We start from the raw sequence: 12,549 nt of genomic DNA on the forward strand, positions 1-12,549 counted from the left end.
GATGGGGCCTGATACATTGTAGAACATTTGAAGAAGGTAATTGAGATCTCGGTCAGTAACTAAATGAAAAATTGAAATTGATTGGCTTATACCAGGTACACTTATTTTTGAAAGACTTAATTAAAGTAATATAAAATATAGGTATTTGTTTTTAAATCTGCTAATATTTGATAATTTGTTACTAAATTTAGTGCCTTCTACACATAGGCACTTAAACAGGTATTGGTTGTTTAGCAGGGGTAGGAAAGCACGTGGCTTTATCTTGTTCTTTTCTTGCTCTTTTGCAAGAAAAATGGCTTTTTAAAAGGAAAACATTTATATTAGAAAACTATTTTGGAAATTCATTCCTTTAGGAAGAAACAAAACTTGAAATATTTTTGACTTTGGATATTTCTGTAGCTTCTGAACACAGATTTTAAACCCACCATCAAAAGGAAGACAATATAGGGCTTCCCTGGTGGCGCAGTGGTTGAGAGTCCGCCTGCCGATGCAGGGGACACGGGTTCGTGCCCCGGTCCGGGAAGATCCCACATGCCGCGGAGCGGCTGGGCCCATAAGCCATGGCCTCTGAGCCTGTGCATCCGGAGCCTGTGCTCCGCAACGGGAGAGGCCATAACAGTGAGAGGCCCGCGTACCGCAAAAAAAAAAAAGGAAGACAATATAAAGCTATATATTAGTGAGTTTCAATATAGCAATTTCCATTTTTATAGTTATTTCATGCTTAAAACTTCATTTTTACTTTCACCAACAGCACCTTTCTGCAGTATAACCCCTCACTAAGTAAGTGTAATTAAAATATCAATGTGTTGAACTAAAGTTTGTTATTCCCTTAGTCAGCAATTCTTATTTTAAGCTGGCTGCACGATAGTTAATTTAATATCCAGATTTAATATCCAAAAGTAGCTTCTATGCATTTCCTCACAAAACAGACATGAAATGAAAAAGACACTGCAAGCTGCCATGCTACTTGAAGTCAGATCTTTACAGGAGCTATACTTTGCTGTTCTGTGATTGTATCCACCTACGTAAGATACAAGTAGTTAAAGACAGAACATTTCATTTGTTAAATGATGAATTTTTTCATTTATTAAATGACAAACTTTTGCTACACATTTTACGTATTAAATATTTTGACTACATGGATTAATTTAAATGATTCTATTAGGCATTCTGATATTTAACAACTTAAAATATTTATAGAAAATGAAAGCAAATTGGTATAAATTTTTAAGCAACTCTATTTTTGTAGAAAAAGATCAGTGACAACCTGTAACTATAAAGATGTTCTCTGAACGTGTAGTACTCTAGAAAATAAAAATTCTTACAAAATTTTGAAAATGAATGAAAATCAACAAATAACATGCAAGATCATAAACTGCATTAGATATTTTATTTGGGAGAATTTAGAAATTATGAGCTTTAGTTTATAGCGTCTGCATTATTGTGCCTAAAGTCTTTTTAATGAATATTATTTGCATTTACTTAAAACAATATGGAGTTATATCTGAATGCAAAGAAATGAACTCCTGCTTAAATTGTCTTGATACATCATAGTAAGTTGAAATGTAATTTTTATTCCAACTGTTCGTTTTGGTATTTCATGGATTAGCCGTATGTTAAGAGAAATAATGTCCTCACCATTCCTAAGAGTGACTGATATACTGTGGATGACCCAGTACTGTTGTAAAGGACTAGTTTTAGAAACTACCTAGTTTATAGGTGTTTGAATCAAATTCTTTTCTAAATTTTAATAACCTATTTGACTCAAATCAAAATTTTGCTAAAAGTATCAGTTTTTAAATTGTATGCTTTCTCTGAGGTGCATTGGGCATTTGGAGAATGGTTCTTCCCTTTACTGTTGGTTACACCAGTTTTTATCATGTATTTAGAAATATTCTTCTCATGGAGATATACAGGGGAAAAATGTGTTGTAATATTCATGTTTGTTCTGCTTCATTTTTAAGGAAAATAAACATGTTCCAAAAGACACTATTAAAATAAGTGTTTGAACAAATTTCAGTTTCTAGGTTACTCTTCACTCCAAATATGTAAATATACATTTGAATTGGCTTTAAGTGGTTTAATCTGTTGGATGAAATTGAAAATTCCATGTCATTGTTGACATCATCAGTTATACTTCATAGAAGACTATGTATTTATGTGTTTTGGATTCCATAAGAAGCAAACTGGTATAATTTTATCAGAAGTGTGGTACAGTATGTCTCAACAGGTACAAACCAGCACAGCAGCGAGACCCCTCCTGTGCTGAGAGGCCTGGGGCACACACACACACCTTCCCAGCCTTAACCACAGCAGGTTGACAATAGACACACTAAACCTACTGAAAGTGAATTCTGACTTGAAAAACACGTGTGATATGTGTGAGAACAAGGAAAAGCCAGCAGGACCTGGGGTTGGAGGAGACAGCATGACTGATTTGCCCTTAAGAGCCATGATGCTCCTCCTTCAATCCAGAAGTTTTCTCTCTGAATCCCTTGAGCCTTCCATCTCTTCCTCCTAATACCCTAAAGACTTCATCAGCACCTCCCTCCTTTATACTAACACCTTTCTATGTCAACTTTTGAGACCTCCCCATACGTGTAAGCTTGCCAGTCTATTGTGGCAAATTTAAAAGTTCGCAAGTGTGTTCTTTCATTGAAAAAAAAACCCCAAAAACATTGCAGTAAGTTTCAGTAGTGAACAAACCATAATTTATTAAGAGGCTATAGGAAGCCACTTAACATTTAATAATACTTATTTACAACACCAAGCAAAGCTTATAATGTTATGGTTTTATTGAGAAACACCTGTAGTCTCTTTCTTAAACTGGCTTAGCAATAAGAGCTTTATAACATGTTTCAGCTGGGGATTCATTGCAAGCATGTGAATTATCTAAATGTTCTTCCTCAGACCCTCTGACAAGCAGAGGAGGGTGTGCTGGCCTGTGGCAGCATTACTGAGTCCTGCTCTTTCATCAAGCAAACTCAGTTATGGTCCTGTTTCTTTTAAAAACAAGCTTATAGCGAGTGGATTACTCAGGGTGTTTTCCAAAGTACAACACCCAAGGATTTGAGCCCTGTCCCTTTTTAGCCCAGACCTCTTAACTATCTCTGTTAGCTTTGATAAGGTCATACCTTTCTTTGGAAGATATTTTGGGTGGCAGTGAAGCTAAAGATTGGTTTGTTTGCATTGAAAATGTTTACACTGATTCCCTGTAAGCAGTAGACAGTTTTGAAATCAGGCCCGATATTTAAGACCAAAAAAAAAAAAAAAAAAAAATTCTAAATCTCAAAGATATAAATACCTCTGGCTGAAAACTCGTTAATTATTATCTGTATGTTTTTTCCTTTATATCTTTATGTAATTCTTTCTGTAATTAAGTGTGCATTAAGGTATTTGCCACTTCTTGGTTAATGAAGCATAAAAATATAACTGTAAATAAAATATGCCCTATATTTTTCTGTTTCTTGCTTGGTTTGCTTCTAATACGATTATGTCTACTTTTTACTCAAGGAATTTTTGCATAGATAATACTCTTACTAACTTGTAACTGGGATGAGTTATGAGATTTGGGGGTAATTATTTGATTTTGTAATGATAACTTTTAGATATAGATTTAATTTGAAAAAGTTACTTGAAACCTGAAGTAAATGTGACAGCTATAGTGATACACAATTTTTCTCTGAGAATATATCACATTAATATTTAATTGTCAAAGATTTTAGAAGTCTTTCAAAATACATTTATTACCTTTGAGAACACACCTTCTAATGTACTTCCATAAGGCTGAAGAACTTTTATTTACAGAATGTAAGACTTGGTAATTTACAAATCAGTGTTACTCAGATTTATCAGATATTAAAATAGCAACTTAGTATTCTTGTTTTGTTTCTGGTGGTGCTTTGGAGGGGTTAGTGGACATCTTTAGGTATTTCCCTTAAAAATTTGAAATGTTTGTATACTTTGTATGTGTGCCATTTTAAAGTATATGCAAGTTCTAAGCAATAATCTGCATGTTATACAAGGTTGGCATTACTTTGTCATGACAATTTTATTATTTTAAGAATGTATAAAATCAATATCCTATATATAAATCACTCCAAACCCACCCCCCAATGAAAACACTGGGATTTTCTTGTGTTAGAACACTACTAATAATGTGGTGCAAAGCTTTGTATTTTGTGAAAAAAATAAAATCACAATTATTTAGTGCAAAAGTTGGAGTCTACAAGGTGTACGCTTGAATAATAATTAATGGGTGATAAAAATTACTTCTCTCACATCCAATCATCTCTCCTAGCATCTGAATCCTAACGTTAATATTCACTCTTCATGATGCTTGTAGAGCTTGTTTACCCCCTTCCCTCCCTCCTTTCCTCCCTCCCCCCCCCCCCCACCGCCCCCGAGGCCCCAGCCTTGTAGCAAATCAGAAGGCGCAGCAAACATTTTAGTCCTGCTTATTAAGGGAAGGAATGGTGCTATCTAATCAATAGGCTCCTTTAGATTGAGTAAGACGCTGGCAATTATGTTTTTAATCTCCTTCCCTTTGTCCCTTAGGCCTCTCATGTGGTCTTTAGTGTTTTTCCCAAATGTCTTGGCTGGAATTCCTACCTTCCCAAATTGCCTGTGGTCTTAACGTTGCATCTTGGTCTGAGACTATCCAGTAGATCAGGAAGCAGAGCGCTAATTGAATAGAATACTGAAGTGGTTTGGCCTTTGGAGAGTAGCATGAGTCATGCTTCAGAACATGCCTAAAATGTTGTGTCAGGACTGGCAAAGGAACAGCTGAATTTCAAAATTAAAATAGCAGTCACAGCTGTCAGTGGAGGCAGGTCACAGGTAAAATTCCAAGGATTCAGAAGTCCTCTAAGCAAGTGGAAATGGGCGCTCTCTCCCCTACCTCAGGCTGTCTCAAAGATGAGACACCCTTTATTCTCCTATTTTCCAGTCTTCATCAAAGCCTGCATACTGCTTTCCCTCCCTTTTGATTGTCCTTAAACATATACAAAATAAGCGATGATGGCAGATTTGCAACTTTCGCTCATGTGAGTAACTGATCATCTGACAGATGTTCCTGGATGCTCCCACAAAATTAGGCTCTTCATCTACGGCCTGTGTACCCGCTTCTGCCCAATGAGCCCATTGTTGCTTCTGGCACAGTGCTCCTAGGTCCTCCCTGCCCTGGCTAAACAGCCCCTTCCTCTTTTCATCTACCCCCAGCTAAATTTTACTGCCACATCTAGTTTTATTATTTTCCCCAAATCTTTGGTTATACCACTCCAGAAATTACCTGAGCAGAACTTTCAAAGAAGGTGACTTGTAGGGAGAAAGGAAAAGTCAGTAATGGTGGGCTGCATTTCTGCTGAGGATAAAGTTCAAGGACAGATGAAAATTTGGAAAGAATGGCCCAGGAAAGGAAGGAGAAAGGACTTCAGAGAATAGGAAGAATAAGAAAATGCTATGTACGTGTCCACTGCATTGGGTGACATGAACCTATCAAGAAAAATGAATATAGTGAAATTCCTATACGTGGTATAAGAATTTTAATGTCTTTTCTATATTAAGATAAAATATGTACATTATTCATTTTAGATGCCTTTCTATATGTATGTGTTTATATGTAGGGATATTTTGTGTGTGTGTGTGTGTGTGTGTGTGTGTGCGTGTGTGCACACATACAAGAGAGCATATCTTAGCAAGTGTTTCACCCACTGCGGACAATCAGATGCCTTGCTGTGGACGCAGGAATGAGGAGGTGACCTTTGTGGAGCAGTGGTCCTAGTGGGCTGCCTGAGCCTGCAGGAAACTCCACGTCCTGAGAGCTTTAGTTACCAAAAGCCAAACTATGCCCAACAATTCAACTTCCTGGAATGATTAGTGTTGTCAGCCTCATCATGAGAGGTTTTAGAAGATCATGAGTAGTTTCTAAAGTCTACTGTGCTGTGGACAGAAAGGAGGCATGAATGGATGCGGCACAAGAGGGTAGGATTTTGTTTGAATTGTAACTTGGAAAAGAGCAATTTGGAAAGCGAGGTGCCTGAGAGCCTAAGGGAACCAAGAAGATGTATCTTTTTTTTTTTTTTTAAGAGATATCTTTTTATTTATTTATGGCTGTGTTGGGTCTTCGTTTCTCTGCGAGGGCTTTCTCTAGTTGCAGCAAGCGGGGGCCACTCTTCATCGTGGTGTGTGGGCCTCTGACTGTCGCGGCCTCTCTTGTTGCAGAGCACAAGCTCCAGATGCGCAGGCTCAGCAGTTGTGGCTCACGGGCCTGGTTGCTCCGCGGCATGTGGGATCTTCCCAGACCAGGGCTCGAACCCGTGTCCCCTGCGTTGGCAGGCGGACTCTCAACCACTGCGCCACCAGGGAAGCCCTAGAAGATGTATCTTAATCTCTGTGAATCTTAGTTTACCTGTAAAAACATTTGAAGTATCTCTGATGTTTCTTCCAACTCTTGCGTCATATTTGTAAGAGCTTCAATTTGAACAAAACAACTAGGAAGGAGCAGAAGTAGCTCTAAGCTTGGTCATGTGATTGAAATAACATTTGAGGGAGATTCTCAGTGTCCAGTGAATGGGAGGACAGAGATAGGTTAGTGATGGAGAAACCAGCCAAGCAACTACAAAGTGGTTAGTTAAGCCAGATGTGTGCCCAAGACAAGGAAGAAAAAATAGATGGGCCAGATCTGATAAATATTGCAGAGGGAGAGCCAAAGAGATTAGAAAAACTCAATGTGACTCACGAATGAGTCTGTGGAACTGAAAGGTGACAGATGCTAGTGGTTGTGACATCAGAATGTGGGGTGCCATGGACTGAGCGGGAGGTTGGAGAGTAGGCAGCTCGTAGGGGACGTCGTGGATGAGACGGAAAAGGGGGAAGTAAGGTCTGGGGTCTTTTGCCATGAATGAGGAAAGAGAAGATATGGTAGTGGAAGGGCAGAATGGAGCCTGTGGTGGGTGTCACATAACGGCAACGTGAAGAATTCAATCTGGGAGAAAGAAAATGTCTCTCAAAGTGCCTCACTGTCACTGTGTGGTTTCAACTGCTTTTCTCATTTCGGACCCACAGTCTTGCCTTGACCCCTCATGTCTGCGTTCCAGGTTCCTGACTGGTCACTGATTCAGGCTCTCCACTCCATCCTCATGAATCATTACTCCCCATGGTGTCTGCCCAGTGCCATCCAGAGTTTGGGAAAGGTCTAGAGATGATGGTAAGAGGCCCAAAGAACAAGGCCCTTCTATGGAGTCTGGCTGCAGGTCCCTGGAGAGGGCGCAGCCTTGCAATGGGATTGACTCCTCAGGTGAGCTGGTCTTTGGATGGTGAGAGGAGAGGCAGAAGTTCCAAGGGTGTAGCAGAAGCTGGCGTGTCCTGGAGCAGGGGCAGGGAGGCTGCAGTGATTGTGCTAGGGCTCCAGTCTTAGTTCATGAATCGCCAAGGGGTTCCCTCCCGGACTGCCGTAGTCTCCTGATCGGTCTCTTCCACTCCACGCTCTCCCTGCTCATTCATCACCCCTGCTACTGACCAACACATTTAAAAACACAGCTTCAGTTTGTGTCACAGCCCTCCTCTACTCCCAAGTCTAAATTCCTTAAACCAACTCCATCTACTCAAGCCCCACCAGCTGGATACCATGACCAGCACCCGCTCGTCCAGCCACAAGCCTTTGCACTTGCTGTGCCTCTTTCCGCTCACACATCTGTCGCCTACTCATGCTCGAGACACGTATTAAGAGTACTGGTTCCGGGCTTCCCTGGGGGTGCAGTGGTTGAGAGTCTGCCTGCCGATGTAGGGGACATGGGTTCGTGCCCCGGTCCGGGAGGATCCCACATGCCGCAGAGCGGCTGGGCCCGTGAGCCATGGCCGCTGAGCCTGCGCGTCCGGAGCCTGTGCTCCGCAACGGGAGAGGCCACGACAGTGAGAGGCCCGAGTACCGCAAAGAAAAAAAAAAAAAAAGTACTGGTTCTTTTTTTACCAACACAAAACAAAACAGACAAATGAGTTCAGGTAGAACTGAGAGGAATAAGCTCATCGAATCATTTTAATATTTATTAAGCGCTGGCTAGATTGAGAAGTGGGTTCCTGGAACAACCGGGGTGAAGAAGCACATTCTTGCCTGCGTCTGGATCTCAGAACTTCCTATCCTGAGTAAGCCTCTGAGCCACAGCCAAGCTGTTATGTTTTCTCTCAGCCTAAAGGTCAAAATTAGTTCACCCACCTCCACTGATTGGGCAAGTTGTGGGGGCTCAGCCCTCTTCAGCCTCCTGCACAGACTTTGATGTTTTTGAGTAACGTGGAGGAAGGACTTCATCTGGGAGCCTGGAAAACTGAATCCCAGTTCTGGCTCTACCACCGACCACTAGCCATCTTAGCCAAGTGCTTTCACCTCACTGGCATTTGTTTTTTCATCTGTAAAGTGAGGAGTTGAATTGGGAATTGAAGGCCCCTTTTCTTTCGAATTCTATGATAATGGTAATTAGAATCAGGGTTAGGGTTTAGCCCAGGGTATGGCAGACCCGGCAGACTGCAATTCTAGTTTATTGGTTTAAGTTGTTTAAGTTTTGGGGAGCCGGCTTAGATTCTACTTTTGATCGTGACTGTATGCCCTTGAGTGAGGCCCCTTGTTTATGATTCTACCTTCCTCACTTGCAAGAGGAGATGGTATCACTTGCAATCAATGAAGCTAGCCAGAAAGGCTGAGTATAATGTTTGCTGAGTGCTTCAGCATTTTTAGGGGAAAGAGATAAAGTTTTAATGATGTTCTTTCCCACTATATTTCAAACCAATTTTTAAAGTGCTTTTCCTAGTGTTAACCTTTGGAAGATGTAAACATCTTGATCGTGGTATCCAAATATGGAACCCATTTTCTTTGTTTCCCACAATGAAATATCAGAAAGAAAAATAGGTGACTGATGAAAATGTAAATAGTAAGTTATTTATTTCTTTCTCTCCAAAACAAAAAATCTGAAAATCTGAACCCAATTATTTTGAGGAGCCAGTTACCATCAATGGGTCAATTACCTTGATTGACTCCGTATTGTGTAATCGGACTTTCCATAAGATTTCTGTGTTCTTAGTGACCCTGAGTGAGGGCTGCTGGAGTTGTTTGGTGGACTTTGTGCAGAGGCCAGGATGAACTGGGGTGGGGGAATTATGCTGACAGTGTTTATTGTCTGTGACTTGGTTGGGTAGTATACTTGTTTCCTGCAACTTGATTGGTCTTATCTGACTGGTGATGGAATTATCTATAGTAAAGAACCACTCCAGATTTTTCAATCAGTAGATGGATTCTCTAAGGCACTGTATCATGAAGAAAGGAATGTAAGAAGTAGCTCTGCATTGCTCTAGGGGAAAATGTGAATGATTTCTTAGCATTGTAATGAGCTAATTGTAAACACTAATTAGAATTTATATTCTAAAGAATAGAAGAGAAAATGGATGTGACATTATGTTAGTATTTTTCTTTAAAAATGACTAAAAGGAAAACTTTCATAACCTGGGACCATTCTTTTTAGAAAGGGACCTCAGGTTTTTATTAAAAATGCGAAGCCAGAAGGAAGATGTTTACACTTCATTGTCTATCCCTTTCATGACTCTCCAATCATTAGTTTCAACTCTTGAATATCCTTATCCCGGATCTAACCAAATATGTACATTTTCGGTGTTTAACCAATGCTTCAGAGACCTGCTGGAAAATCATTCAATCCTGTGTAATTGGAGCCGTCACAAATTCATGATCTCCGTCACGAATAAATAAAAAACATTTATTCTGTAGGTACCAGACACCATGCAAGGCAGAGGATACAGACAGTGAACAACACTGTTGGGGGCCTTGCCCACAGAGAGCTGGACGGGAGTAGAGAGGTAAGGAACAGGAAAGCATATGGTATGTCAAGCGACTCTGTAGGGCGTGCTTTCCCTCTTCGATCCCAGATCTCGCATAGTGTTTCACACATAGTGATTCACACAATCAAAAAACATTTCACCAGCACTTACTATGTACCAGGATTTATTTCAGGCTTCGGAGATACATCAGGGAACAGGCAGGCAAGGAAGTCTGCTACCTTAGAACTTACATTCTAGCAGCTGGAAAATGGCAGTAAACAAGTCTGAAGAAAAGAAATAAATATACAAGGTAATTTCAGGTAGTCAAAAGTGCTAAGAAAGAAATAAAAGGAGAGATTGGGGGCATTTTAGAAAGTCCACTCTGTGGAGGTGACCCTTGCACTAAGACCAGGCAGAATCTGCAAGTATTGTGAAGAGTATTCTAGGCAGAGGAAAACAGCAGGTGCAAATTCCCTGAGGTGGGGATACTTTGGTGTGTTCAGTAAAAAGGCAGCCAGTGTGACTGGGGCACTGTTAGGAGGAGGAGAGAGATAAGACATGGGGAGAGATAAATAGGCAGCAGACCACATTGGGCCTTTAGGCCATTGTGAAATGGTTGGCTTCTCATCATGCTTAGAATAAACATTCCAGGTTTTAAGCAATCCTGGTGAGAAATGAGGGGGGCTCATGAAGGCTTTCAAACATTTTTTTTACTACAGTCCACAAGAAGAAACATATTTTTTATGGTAACTCATTACATAAACACATATTCATAAACAAAAATTTCATGAGACAATACTCTTACCATGAGTGATGCATCCTGAGATTTTCTATTCGATTTCACTGTAAAAGAAGAAATACTGGTTGTTTGTTACCTATTAAACTGATTTCATAACTCACCAGTGGGTTGCAACTCACAGTTTGCAAAATGCTGGTTCAGACTAAAGTGCTGACAGTAGAGAAGGAGAGAAAAGAACATATTCAGGATGTATTTTTTTTTAATTAATTTATTTTTATTTTTGTCTGCGTTGGGTCTTTGTTGCTGCACGTAGGCTTTCTCTAGTTGCGCTGAGCGGGGGCTACTCTTCGTTGTGGTGCGTGGGCTTCTCATAGCAGTGGCTTCTCTTGTTGCAGAGCACGGGCTCTAGGTGCGTGGGCTTCAGTAGTTGTGGCACGTGGGCTCAGTAATTGTGGCTCGTGGGCTGTAGAGTGCAGGCTCAGTAGTTGTGGCACACGGGCTTTGTTGCTCCTTGGCATGTGGGATCCTCACAGACCAGGGCTCGAACCCGTGTCTTCTGCGTTGGCAGGCAGATTCTTAACCACTGCGCCACCAGGGAAGACCTCAAGGTTTATTTTAGAAGCAGAGTTGACAGTGGTCATTGATAGACTTGAGGGAAAGTAAAGGGAAAAGCCTGATAAATGATGATTTTCTATGATTTTGGCTTGAACAAATGGGAGAATGGTAGTCCTGTATCATAAGATGGGGAAGACCAAGGAAGGAACATGTTTGAGGAGTAGAGGGGAAATCGAGAAATCTTCACTTAAACACTTCAAAAAACTCTGATTGTAAATGTTCTTGTGCATAAAGATCTGCAATATTAATTGCTCAAATTACAAGCCGACAATAAAACAATCTTTTTATGTAAACTCTTAAAATTAAAAACACTTTTTAAATGTTAATTTTATTTTTATCATAGAAATAAAATCTGCTTACTAAACTAAACATGAAAGAAATGTGATCCATGGTCTACCCACAAAAAAATGACCGTGGTTAATTTTTTAATGTTTCCTTAATGTAATTTTCTCCATGCGTATTTTTTTGGTCATTGTCTAATCTTTCATAAAGATAATTGTTTAGGATTGGAATTATATAAGCAGTTTAGAGATAATCAATGGTTTTGGAGGCAGAGAAATTTATGATCATTGATGTTTAATGAGTAGCCTTACTTTTGTAGTAAAATCATTTTAATGAGGAACCCAATATTCACTCCAATGTTTTTTCAAACTTTAAAAATCCATATACATGATCACATCATAATTTATAACCAGTTTTGGATATGTGCCGATATTTGCACATCTATACTCATCCTTCCATATCCTCAGGGGACTGGTTCCAGGACCCGCTTCAGATACCAAAATCTGAGGATGCTCATGTCCCTTATATAAAATGGCATAGTATTTGCATATAACCTACAGACACCCTCCATATACTTTAAATCATCTATTACTCATAGTACCTAATACAATGTAAATGCTATGTAAATAGTTGCTGGCCCACAGGCAAATTCAAGTTTTGCTTTTGGGGACTTTCTGGAATCCTTTGTTCTATATATTTTCAGGCTGCAGTTGGTTGGATCCACAGGTGCGGCACCTGTGGATATGAAGGGCCGACTACTACTTCACACACTCTCCAACATCCATCTTTGTTCCCACTGAGAATCCTGGCTACACAGGCTTCCAAATTTTTCAATTATAAAATAATTAAATATGCTTGTCTGAATTACATGTGCTCTCTCTGGCCTCTTTCACTTCCCATCTGATGGCATCCCTTAAAAAACTACATGCTTGGGACTTCCCTGGTGGTGCAGTGGTTAAGACCCCGCCTGCCAATGCAGGGGACACAGGTTCGAGCCCTGGTCTGGGAAGATCCCACATGCCAAGGAGCAACAAGTTCATGTGCCACAACTACTGAGCCTGCGCTCTAGAGCCTGCATGCCACAACTACTGAGC

The sequence above is a fragment of the Aethalodelphis obliquidens genome, unplaced genomic scaffold (genome assembly GCF_003676395.1).
Source record: "Aethalodelphis obliquidens isolate GAN/ISIS:26980383/991018 unplaced genomic scaffold, ASM367639v1 scaffold13, whole genome shotgun sequence".
NCBI classification, from domain to species: domain Eukaryota; kingdom Metazoa; phylum Chordata; class Mammalia; order Artiodactyla; family Delphinidae; genus Aethalodelphis; species Aethalodelphis obliquidens.